The following is a 13,187-nucleotide window of genomic DNA, read 5'->3' as shown; positions in this document are numbered from 1 at the left end:
GTCTAATGAGGTATTTCTTGTATTGATTAATTTTTATATATTGTTACGTATAAGCCTGATGTAATTTTTTTTTCAGAGGACATCAAAAATAAATCGAGAAAATGGGAGTAAAAAACGAGGAATTCATGCACAAGGATGAACAAATATTCCCTCATTGGAATACAAATTTGTAAGCATTTGTTCAATTTGTTATGTTGATATCAATGTATATAGCATCGAGCTATTATTACTTGCATATTCAATCCAAAATGATTTTTTCTATGTTTAGATTCAGGAAAATGGTAGAAAACCAACTCGCATTGAAATATTTCATTTAAGTCGACAAAGCAAAAAGAAAGGAGGTGCTCTTGTTGATGATGAAGCAATACGAGTAGAGGTAATACTTGTTTTGACTTTTCAAAATAACTTTTCAATATGTTATTTATTTTATTAACAAATTTTTTATGTTAGGATGAATTAAATAAAGTTGTGCAGCGTCATCTCCAGGACAAGCCTGAGGGAACACAAACAACAGAAGTGCACGAGGATGCATTTCGGTATCCATTTAGAATTTCATTTTTATTAAAATTACTATATATTGTACAATATTAATTATATATTTTTGATTCAATGAGGTATTTGGGTCAGAGCATTCTAGTCGAGTTCGATGTCTAGGCGCTGGTGTATTACCTAGCCAAGTTTTCCCAGAGCAGTGTAATCGAAGAACAATTTTTAGACATGATAACCTTCCTACTTCTGAAGTTACTGATAAGTTGCGAGAAATGGAAGAAAAAATGAAAGTTATGGAAGCACAGAGGAAGGCAGAAATGGAGCAGATGAGACAGATGCATGAACATCAGATTCAAAATTTTACCAATGTCATCCAAAGTATGATATCTGGAACTGCTGGGGGATCTCGTGGGCCTGAATTATTGCCTACACAGGTAGTCGATCACATATTGAATACTAGTGTTCAAAAAATACTTATATAGAAGCATGATATAGTAAATTAAATTTATTTTTTAGATGGCAACTGTCTTGGGAGATATTATGCGGCAGTATACAAGTCCTCCATCAAATATACATGAAATTGATCGCAGATCTCCTCCATTATCAGAGTCAGAAAAAAATTAGATAGAATTTTGGGAAAAAAATATTTGTCTCATGTTAGTACTTTTAATTATATATTGAATTTGAAATAATTTTATTTATTTTATATTAGCAATTGGAGTATTCTTGCTATTGTTTTGGAGGATAATTGGTTAATAATATTATATATTAATTTTGTGGATTAAAATATTAAATATCAAGGTTTTTATTATTTAATCATTATGCATTTAGGGGAGTTTTGTGATGTTAGAGAAGTTTGTGATGTACACTTATTGGGATGCGTTGTTGGAAAGCTACCAGGTTTATTATTAATGATATTTGAATGAGTTATTATGATGATATTTTTATTATTATTTAATGCTTAATGAATTCTACCATCAATCATGGAACTGCCGACACATAATAAATAAGATTAATCCTATTGCCATTGTTTTAAGGTATTTGTGTTCATTATTTTTTTCTATTACAAAATAGATACGGTAGATACGGTAAATAATAAGATTAATCCTATTGCCATTGTTTTGAGGTAGTTATGTTAAGTATTTCATATGTTAAATTATAGTATTTAATAATTCACCAACGTAATGTATAACATGTTTGCTCTTTTAATTAATATATAGGTACTAATGTTTCAAAAATTAATCGAACAGATCATATAATGAAGAAGGAATGGATGGACAGAAGGGCTGTAAATGAACCAAGCGTTCGTGAACAAGCTTGGTGTTCGGCTTGATAAGAGCTTGTTTATGTTCGTTCAATATACATAAGATTAATTAAACAAACAAGCTTGAACAGCTCGTTAAGCTAAACAAACAAGCTTGAACACATATGTGTTCAGCTCGTTAACGTTCGTGAACAAATGTTCGTGAACAACGTTCGTGAACAAATGTTCGTGAACAACGTTCGTGAACAATGTTCGTGAACAACGTTCGTGAACAATGTTCACAAACCATTTTTATTAATAAAACTCTTTCAATATGCTAAATAAATAATAAAATAAATAAATTTAAATTATCAATCTTAATAACTAATCAAACAATTAAAAGTTTTAAACAATCAAACAAGCTTGAATTGAGAGCTTGATAATATCTAAACGAACCAAGCTCAAGCCAAGCTCGAACCAAGCCCGAGCCAAGCTCAAGCCAAGCTTGAATTGAGAGCTTGATAACATCTAAACGAACCAAGCTCAAGCCAAGCTTCAAACAAGCTCAAGCTCATAAAAAATAAACCAAGCCAAGCTTGAACACTCATTTCAAAAGCTTGGTTCATTTTAAGTTCGGCTCGGCTCGGCTCGGTTATCTTATCAAACAAGCTTGAACACCTCAAAGCTCGGCTCGGCTCGGCTCGGCTCGTTTACAACCCTAGATGGACTGGCCCCGTGCTAGTCTTGGCTATCGGGTGGGAATCCTAAACTTTCTACGTTTTGCTTTTGTTGACTCGACTGATGAAGTGAAGAAACCATGTGCTTGTCGCAAATGCATAAATTCATCAAATCATGAATGCCCGACAATGCATGAACATCTAACCATATATGGTATGTTACAAGATTATCATATTTGGGATTTTCATGGAGAAAAGCCGATGGTGCAATCTCGTGACAGCATGTGTAGTGTGCTTCATGCTTCATCAAGGGAGAACAATGACGAAGATAACCATAACCTGGTGGTGCAAGAAATGTTATGTGACGCATTTAGGATACATGAAGAACCATTTACAAATAATGAAAATAACATTGGTACATCGACAAGTCATTTGCCAAACAAATCTAGATATTATGCGACGGTATACAAGTCCTCCATCAAATACATATGAAAGTGATCACAGATCTCCTCTATTATCAGAGTCAGATAAAAATATAGAATTTTGAAAAAAAAAAATATTTGTCTCATGTTAGTAGTTTTAATTATATATTGAATTTGAAATAATTTTATTTATTTAATATTAGTAATTAGAGTATTCTTGTTATTGTTTTGGAGGATAATTGTTTAATAATATTATATATATTAATTTTGTGGATTGAAATATTAAATATCAAGGTTTTTATTATTTAATCATTATGTATTTAGGAGAGTTTTGTGATGTTAGAGAAGTTTGTGATGTACACTTATTGGGATGCGATTGGGATGCGTTGTTGGAGAGCTATCAAATTTTTTATTAATGATATTTGAATAAGTTATTATGATAATATTTTTATTATTATTTAATGCTTAATTAATTCTCCCATCAATCATGGAGCTGACGGCAATCAACCTATTAAAATTACCTTTTTTTTAAAAGGAAGAAGGCCTATTAAATTGTAATAATTAAAATATCCCAATATTAATAAGGATCAAAAGAAATTATCAAACAATCTATCTATGTGGCAATCATGTATTGGATAAGACAAGTGTCATGGATCATTGTAATTTTGATATTATTTACCTTTGGATTAAATCCATCCAATGGTTGAAAATTGCATCAAAATATGTTTCTATTCAACTTAAATGCCACCTCTTTTCATCATTACACGCCCCATTATTCTCTCCTAATTAAATGCACACCCATGTCTTTCATAATTAAACGCACGCCCTCTTTTCATCATAATCTTGCGTTGTTCTATAGATGCACGCCAATTTTCATTGCATCTAACCCTAATCATTCTTCTACGAAGTAGATGGCATGAAGTCTACTAGCGGCAAGGCGTCGAGAAAGTCGGCTCTAGCGACTGACAGCGTAAAGAAGCGACACTACTTCTTTCCGAGCACGGTGGCGCTGAGGGAGAGATCAGAAAGTACCAGAATAACATGGAGTTGTTGATTCGAAAGTTGTCGTTCCAACGCCTTGTGCGTGAGATCGCGTAGGACTTCAAAAGCAGATGAAGCAGATGCTACAATTCCAACAGCCCCCATGAAGTTGAACACCGACAACTCCCTGCACCAGCCATGCCTCCATGCCACAACTTGCAAAACCTCACTGGTGAACCTTGCTTTCTCCTTCAAATTTTAACTCAATCACTAGCAATTAATCTTGCTGCAGCTGTGACTCCACTGCTATATCCCATGTGGGAGAAAAGATCCATGTCCTTGTTGTGCCGGGATCGGTAATGCAAGTGATGACATACACGACATTGCAATGGCTGAGGATGAGCTCTCTGATGACGACATGCAAGCAGGAGAAGAAGAGGCGGTGATCACGAAATAGGTGAGGGCATTGGAAAGGAGCTTCGATCTGTAGGGAAACAAACTGGAGTCAGAGAGGAAATTGCAGTTGGCTGCCGCGCTTGGGCTGCATCTAAGGCAGGTGGCTATTTGGTTCTAGAACAGGAGGGCCAGGTGGAAGACCAAGCAGTTGGAGATGAATTATGAGTTGCTCAAGACCCGATTTGATGCCTTCAGATCACAGAATGAGACCCTAAAACAGCACAACAAGAAGCTCCAATCTGAGGTATATTGAGAATTTTCAAAAAATGATTACTGGGACATGAATAACTCTGAGGAAATGTGCAGATCTTGGCTCTATAAGGCAGGGAAACAACACGAGAAGTCATCAATCACAATAAAGAAACTGAATGTTCTTACAACAATTGGAGCCAGAAATCGAACAATATTGCAAATGTTGAAAATATTTTGGAGGATGAAAGTTTCTTAACTTGATGTAACTTTTAATTTGAAAATAGCATATGGAGAATTTGATTTGGACTTATCTTATCAAGTTTGTAAGATGTATTTGAGTAGAGATCTTTGAAGAATATACAATAAGATTTTCTTCTATAATGAGTTGAAAATTATTTTTATACCTGTTGGGTTCTAGTTGAAAATTATTTATACATCTAATAGGTTTTAAAGCTAGAGTGGTTTGAAATGTTTCTAATTTTTAGTTTTAACAATGTTTTGAAGTGCTCTTATACTCATGGCATTTAGGTGTGGTTTGAAATTACTCTTAAATTTCAAGAATCAATAACGTTTCAAAGTGCTCTTTAACAACGTTTGAAGTGCTCTTATACCCATCATATTTAAGAGTGGTTTGAACTTGCTCCTAAATTATTAGCATCAATTGCATCTTGAAATCGCTTTTACATATATGGCGTATAAGAGCGGTTTGAAATTGTTCTTACATCCAACATGTTTTAGAGCAGTTTGAACTGTTCCTAAATTTTAAGCTTTAATAGCATTTTGATGTGCTCCTATACCTACATATAGGAGCAGTTTAAAATCGCTCCTTAATGTCTAGCATTAATAGAGTTTCAAAATCACTCTTATATCTATGACATATAGAGGCGGTTTTAAACCATTCTAACACCTAAAGAGTTTAAAAGCGGTTTGAACTGCTCCTATATTTATAGCTATAGAAGTGGGTTGAAATCGTTGTTATACGTACAATATGTAAAATCGTTTTCAAACCGTACCTATAAAGTATAATAGGAGCGGTTATTCAACTTTTACCAACGGTTACGAAAATCGCTCCTATAGGATATAGGGACGACAACAAGAGGAGCGGTTTTCAAACCGTTGGTAATTAAAAGTGTAAGAGTGGTTGAAAACCACTCTTAAAAGTCAAAAAAATCGTCCCTATATGAGTGTTTTTTTTGTAGTGACTTCACCGCCTCTGCCGCATCGACGAACTGACCAGCTTCATCGCCGAAGTGGTCGCCGAGGGATCGCCGAGGCCAAAGTTCGCATAATTCAGCCTGCGGGGGCTGGCGAGGCCTGGCCGGAGGAATCTGAGCTGGCGCCTCTCCGGACGGCGGCGGAAGTCCTCCTCCTCATCGCGTGCTGCAGTTGGGGCTTCGGGCTCGGGTGCGCGTAGAAGTTGTTGAAGTACGTACTGCTGCTGCTTAGTGCTGACGCAGTTGCTGCTCCGCTTGCTGCTACTGCCCCTGTTACTCCGGCTCGCGTCAATTAAGCCGAGGGTCGAAATGGCCGTGGTCGAGCACCGGTCCATAGAATAATCGTCGGACCAGCTTGGGAGAAGAAAACGCTCTGGTTGGGACTTGGGAGGAAGATCAAAGCTGAGAAAAGAAACAGCGGATCCCACGTATACGGAGGAGGGATGGTAAATTCAGATATACGAGTGGGAGGCTTAGACTAGGATGAATTTTAGGTTGTAAATTTCTGTAAGATTCTACGCACATGGTTTTAGAAAAACTGCACTAAATTGACTTAATTTTCACATTTTCCTTTTTAATATTTGTTTTATCATAAATGTCCACCAATTTTTATATTTTTTTAATGTTTTTATAATTACTAAATTTTAGGTGCAAATATTTCAATTTCAAAATGCGAAATAATTATCAATATTATATTTTCAAAATTATTATTATTATTATTATCATACACAAGTAAATTTTTGAATTAACTAAAAAGCACATACTATTTTAATATTTATTAAATAATGTACTTAATTATATATTCTTTTAGTTCTACCCCTCCTAACAAATTTAACTTTTTTTCTTTTTTTTTTCTCTATCATTTTTGTTTCTCTTTTTCTTTCCTCTCTCTCCTATATGTATGTCACTTTTGCTCTTTCTTTTTCTCTCTTTTATTTCCTTTATCTTTTACATGCATAATATTGAATTATATTTTAATGTTTTTAGAAAAATCAAAATAAGTAATGGAGAATATTGTTAAATTTCTTGTAACTTCAGAATTTCATAAGACCTAAAATGGTTGAAATATAGGGTGTCTAGGTCGATTAGTGGGTTTTGATCGAAACTTACTGATTGACCTAGATAAATTTAATTGAATCCATTTTAGGCCCTATGAATTTATGTGATTGCAATGAGTCTAACTTTGTCCTCCATTTTTTATTTCAACTTCTCTAAAAGTATTAAAATATTATTAGTAGAATCAGTCCGACGTGAGTGGACATGATATGATTCCATATCAAATTCACTATATTGACTTGATCATTTTTTGAATAATGTTTTAACACTTATGAAAAAATCAAAATAAATAATGAAAGATATTGTTAAATTTCTTACCACCGTAAAAATCTATAAAACCTAAAATAGGTTCAATTGGCCCTTCTATCCAAGTCAGATACACAATCTTTTAGCTTATGCTTTGTACAACATAAATTGTACCACAAAGTCATAACTTTCAAAATCACATCACATCACATCACATCTCATCACACACATAAACTACAAAGTAAGAACAATTTGCAATTGAGTACAGAAACTACAAATTAAGAACAATTTGCAACTAAGTCAAATCTCTATAAGCTTGACCGAATAGTTTAAGAAAATTAATTAAACAAGTCAAATAATATACTAAAACACATTGAAATAGATGAAATAATAATAATAATAATAATAATAATACATAGCATCCAAAGTCCAAAGCACCCATCAAACAAATGAAAGTGGTAGATTCCTCAAAATGCAGCATAATTAAGCTATAATAAGCTTTATTGTGAATGTGAATCCCCTATCACATCATACCCACTTATTTTGAATTAAATAATGGTTAAACTATTCAAAATAATTTTTCCCCCCTGAAAGTTTATTGTGATATCTTATCTCATAAAAAAAAGAAACAAATAACTGAGTTCTTGATTGGCTAACTACAACCAAAGTTAAAATCAAATGGATAAAGTCATGTTTTCACTAGTGTATAACTGAATTTTTATTCAGTAGAGTACATTTTTAAAAATTGTTTCCATCTTTTTTATCATGGACAGTCAATAGCTTCAATAGGCATCATTCTTTTTTACTAATAAAGCTACCATACAAGCATTGAATAGCTAACCAATCCAGGTTAACAATAGTTAAACTGAGGAAATGTCTTTAACCCTAAGGCATATTTCTTGATGCAAACCATAAAGCACATATTGAGTAGCTAAAATTGACAATATACTATATAAGAATCTCAACCAAATTCAAAAGAAAATAAGAATTACCTAAAGATAATCTTCATTATGAGATAAATTAGGCCTAACGTGGATTTGATTGGAACCATATCAAACCCAACATGGGTCTGATATGACTATATCAAGCTCATGCTTCATATTAGGTTCACATTGGATTGATTCTTCCAATAATATTTTAACACCTCTTGAAAAACCAAAATAAGCAATAAAAGACACTATTAACTTCTTGTAACTTTTGAAATTAAACAAGACCTAAAATAGATTCAATCAGACCTATCAGTAAATTTTGAAGGGTCCAGATTTTTAATAAAATAATATATATTTTTATCAGTTTAATATTTGATATAAAAAAATTAATTAATTTTTTATGAGGAATAACCCGTTACATTAGCTTGTTGTTGCTGGGGTTCTCAAGCGTCAAGCTTGTGTTGTACTACTGTATAAGTCTATCGCACTCTTATGAAGTCCAATTTATGAGTTTAGGATATTAATCTATGTTTATTCATATATTGTATTGCACATGCAATGCGTGTATATGATGACTAATAGGGCCGTAAACAAGTCAAGCTGAGTCGAGCTTTAGGGTATTCAAGTTTGTTTAATAAGGTAATCAAGCCGAGCCGAGCCGAGCTTAAAATAAATCAAGCTTTTGAAATGATTGTTTAAGCTTCGTTTGATTTATTTTTTATGAGTTTGAGCTTGTTTGAAGCTTGACTTGAGTTTGACTTGTTTAGATGTTATTGGGCTCTCAATTCAAGCTTGGCTTGAGCTTTGCTTGAGCTTGGTTCAAGCTTGGTTTGTATAGATGTTATCGAGCTCTCAATTTAAGTTTGTTTGATTGTTTGAAAACTTAATTATTTGATTGGTTATTGAGCTTGATAATTTAAACTTATTTATTTTATTTATTATTTATTTAGCATATTGGAAATAGTTTTATATTCATAGTTCGTGAACATTATTCATGAATATTGTTCGCGAACGTTAACGAGCTGAACACATATGTGTTCAAGTTTGTTTGTTTAGTTTAACGAGTTGTTCAAACTTAATTATTTATTTAATTAATCTTGTGTATATTGAATGAACATAAACAAATTCTTATCAAACAAAACACTAAATTTGTTCACGAATGCTTGGTTCATTTACAACCCTAATGATTAATTTATAGAAAGATTAAGCATATTTGTTTAATGTAAATGCCCTCTTGGAAGTTTTGAATCCATTAAAATCACTAGGACTGAGCAAAAATATTAATCAAATTAAATTAACCCGGTGAAATAGGAAGTCCGAAATGCAATTTTTTAAATATTCATTAATTAAATTAAATAGTTAATTCTAATAAATATTGTTCCATGTATCTCAACCCATCAAATATTGCACGAGAAAGATTTTATACATATTATCTAGCGTTATTAGTTTTATAACAACATTATATTGTGTATCACATCAATTTATTTTACTAAAGCGGTTGAAAGATTATTTTTTAAAATTATTATATTTTAAAACTAATTAATTATATTTAGGCATTTTAAATTTTTGAAAAGATTAATGGTTTAAAAAATTTAAGATTTTTAAATAAAATATTTTTATTCGTTATAACTAAAACTCACGGACAAGATCTTTTTATTTATTACTGTGTCAGCGGAAAATATTTGACACGAAACATGATTAAATTTTGTTTCCATTTCGATTAAAAGTTCACAACATTTTTCAACTAAAAGAGTAGAAGTCTTATTTTCGAGAGAAAGAGTGAGAGTCTTATTCACAGGTATGTCAATTTTATTATTGTCAACATAGAGCGGAAGTCTTGTTTTCAAAAGAAAGAGCTGAAGTGAGGAGCGGTGGTTGGCGGTGATAGCGCTAATAGTTTATTGTTGTGCTTCTTGCTCTTCTAAAGATGTACCGTACGTCCGTACCATACTTTTGTAATTACCAAAGTGCCCGCTAATTTGTCTAGATTTCCTATTCTACCCCTCCTATCAGCCACATGCAACTTCAACATCTCTCCCTCCCTCCCTCCCTCTCTCTCCACTATCTCTCTCTCTTTCTCCTCTCATGGAAAGTAAATCTCTCTCCCCTCTCTCTCACCTATTGATATTTGTTTCACTCAAATTCATGTTTTTTTTTTTCAAAACACCACCACTAAAAAATATTAAAAATAACATGTGTTTCGGTTAAATCCCACCAATTAATCTAGAAAACTTTGATTATATCTATTTTAGATCCCATGAATTTCTAAAGTTGTAAGAGTTCAAATATGTTATCCATTATTATTTTCAATCTTCCCTAGGAGAGGTGTTTTGAAAAATAAAATGAATTTAAGTCGAATACAAATCGATAGATAAGAGAGAGGGGGAGAGAGATTTGTTTTTCACAGGTGAGAGAGAGGGAGGGAATGGATAGATATGTTGAGGTTGAATGTGATTGACAGAAGGGGTAAAAATTAATTAATTATATTTAGACATTTTAAAATTTTGAAAAGATTAATGGTTTAAAAAATTTAATATTTTTAAATAAAATATTTGTATTCATTATAACTAAAAATCACGGACAAGATATTTTTATTTATCACCGTGTTAGCGGGAAATATTTAACACGAAACTTAGATTGAATTTTCTTTCCATTTTGATGAAAAGTTCATAACTGGTAGGTTAGCTTTCTTATTTTCAACAGAAAGAGTAGAAGTTTTATTTTCGAAAGAGAGCGGGAGTCTAAGAGCAAATGTGTTATTTTCAAGAGAAAGAGTCGAAATAAGGAGTGGCGGTTGAGGGTGATAGTGCCGGTAGTTTGTTGATGTTCTTCTTGTTCTTCTAAAGATGTACCATACTTTGGTAATTATTAAAGTGTCCACTAATTTATCTGGTTTTTCCATTTTACCCCTTCTGTCAACCACATGCAACTTCCTAATCTCTATCTCCCTCCCTCTCTATCCACTCCCTCTCTCTCTTTCTCCACTCGTGGAAAGTAAAACTCTCTCCCCCTTTGCCTCTCACCTATTGATTTTTGTTTGACTTAAATATATTTTTTTCAAAACACCGCCACTAGAGAAGACAAAAAATAACATATGTTTGGATCAAAACCCACTAATTATTCTAGAGAGTTCTAATTATATCTATTTTAAATTTTGTGAATTTTTAAAGTGATAAGAGTTCAAATATGTCGTCTATTTTTATTTTCGATCTTTACTAGGAGTAGTGTTTTAAAAAAAATGATTTCGAATGGAATAAAAATCGATAGATGAGAGAGAGGGGAGAGAGATTTATTTTTCAAGAGTAGAGAGAGAGAGGGAGTGGATAGAGAGGGAGGGAAATATGTTGAGATTGTATGCAATTGACAGAAGGGGTAGAATGGGAAGATCAAACAAATTAATGGGCGCAACTTTTGTTAAATTGCTATTTTTATAATGTCACAAATTTTAAATTTTTTACAATGGGTTAGACATTTTTTTACAATGGGTTAGACCTGCAACTGCACGAGAAAGATTTTATATGCATTAACTAGCGTATTAGATTTACGACAACATTATATATTGTGTATCACATCAATATTTTACCGAAGCGGTTGAAATATATATTTTTAATTATAATATTTTAAAATTAATTAATTATATTTAGACATTTAAAAATTTTGTAAGGATTAATGGTTTAAAAAAATTAATATTTTTAAATAAAATATTTTTATTCATTATAACTAAAACTCACAAACAAAATCTTTTAATTTATTAGTGTGTCAGTGGGAAATATTTGACGTGAAACGTGATTGGATTTTCTTTTCATTTCGATGAAAAGTTCACAGCTGGTATGTAAGCTTTCTTATTTTTCAACTAAAATAGCAGATGTCTTATTTTCGAGAGTAAGAGCAGGAGTCTTATTCACAGGTATGTCAATTTTATTATTGTTAACAGAGAGTGGAAGTCTTATTTTCAAAAGAAAGAGCTAAAGTGAGGAGCATCGGTTGTCGGTGATAGCGCTGATAGTATGTTGTTGTTGTTTTTTGCTTTTCGGATTCTTCTTACTCTTCTAAAGACTTCACAGGTTAGATCTCTTCGTCAACTCCAAACCTAACGAACTCTAGCAATCATGTACATGCGTTACATGTGTAATATAATGAATGCACGTAACTTTTATAAAATAAATATTTTCTATAAGTAATTAAACAACTTTATTTAATGATAATATAATTTATTCTATAAAAATTTTGAAATAATTTCCTCATAAATTAAATTTTCAAACAAAACTATATCTACAATATTCTAAATTCATATTATCAAAATGCATATTTGATTGGAAAGAAAAAAAATAAATTCCTAAACTCTATTTGAATTATTTATAATAAAATATTCCAACATCCCTATGTTTAAAAAATAAAACATAAAATTGTTTAAAGACTTCTCACACTTCATGTGTTCAACCTATAACCTGTACCAACATAAACCGAAAATTGAACGAGTGCAAAATAAAAATATGTATTAACATAAAGTATGATGATAGTAAAAAAAAAAAAAAAATTCCAATGTTCATTCTATTTTTAATGTGCTGAAGGAAAACATAATACTAAGAGTGGGTATAATTTGGTTAAAATTGAAAAAACTGACCAAATTAAAAAATTCGGTTTGGTTTGGTCATTTCGATGTTCCAATGTGTTTCGGTTTAAATTTTTTTAAATTTGATTATTCGATTCGATTTACAATTTTAACTCCAAAAAAATTGAGTAAACCTTTAAATATGATTTTTTTTTATAGATATTGGTCATACAAGTTGAGTGAGCCTTTAATTATTTATAATATAATAACATAATCAAATTATATATTTAAATATTTCCTTATTAACTTATTGTTACTAGACCGATTTTACTCCACTTGTATTAAAGATTTTCAATTTTTTTTAATTTCGGTTTTAAAAATCTTTGATGTACAAGTGGAGTGGGCCTTTAATTATTTTAATAAATTAATATTTTTTCTTTATTTCTACACAAATATTTGCCGTTGTACAAAATTAATTTAATTCATTATTAAATCATATATAATTGATCATACAAATTGAACTGTAATATAACAAAAATCAGACTGAACTGTAATAAAATAGTTTGATTTTGGATAAAAAAATTTTAAAATCGAAATTGAAAAAATTGAACCTTAGTAAAGTAAAACCAGATCAAATCGGCCGATGTCCACCCTTACATAATACTTTCCTTTCTAGCTTCCATCATTTAGCAATAATACATTTTTGTAAATTGCATTTCTAGTGTAGACA

Source organism: Zingiber officinale, chromosome 8A (genome assembly GCF_018446385.1).
Source record: "Zingiber officinale cultivar Zhangliang chromosome 8A, Zo_v1.1, whole genome shotgun sequence".
Taxonomy (NCBI): Eukaryota; Viridiplantae; Streptophyta; class Magnoliopsida; order Zingiberales; family Zingiberaceae; genus Zingiber; species Zingiber officinale.
Note: the sequence above shows the minus strand (reverse complement) of the source record.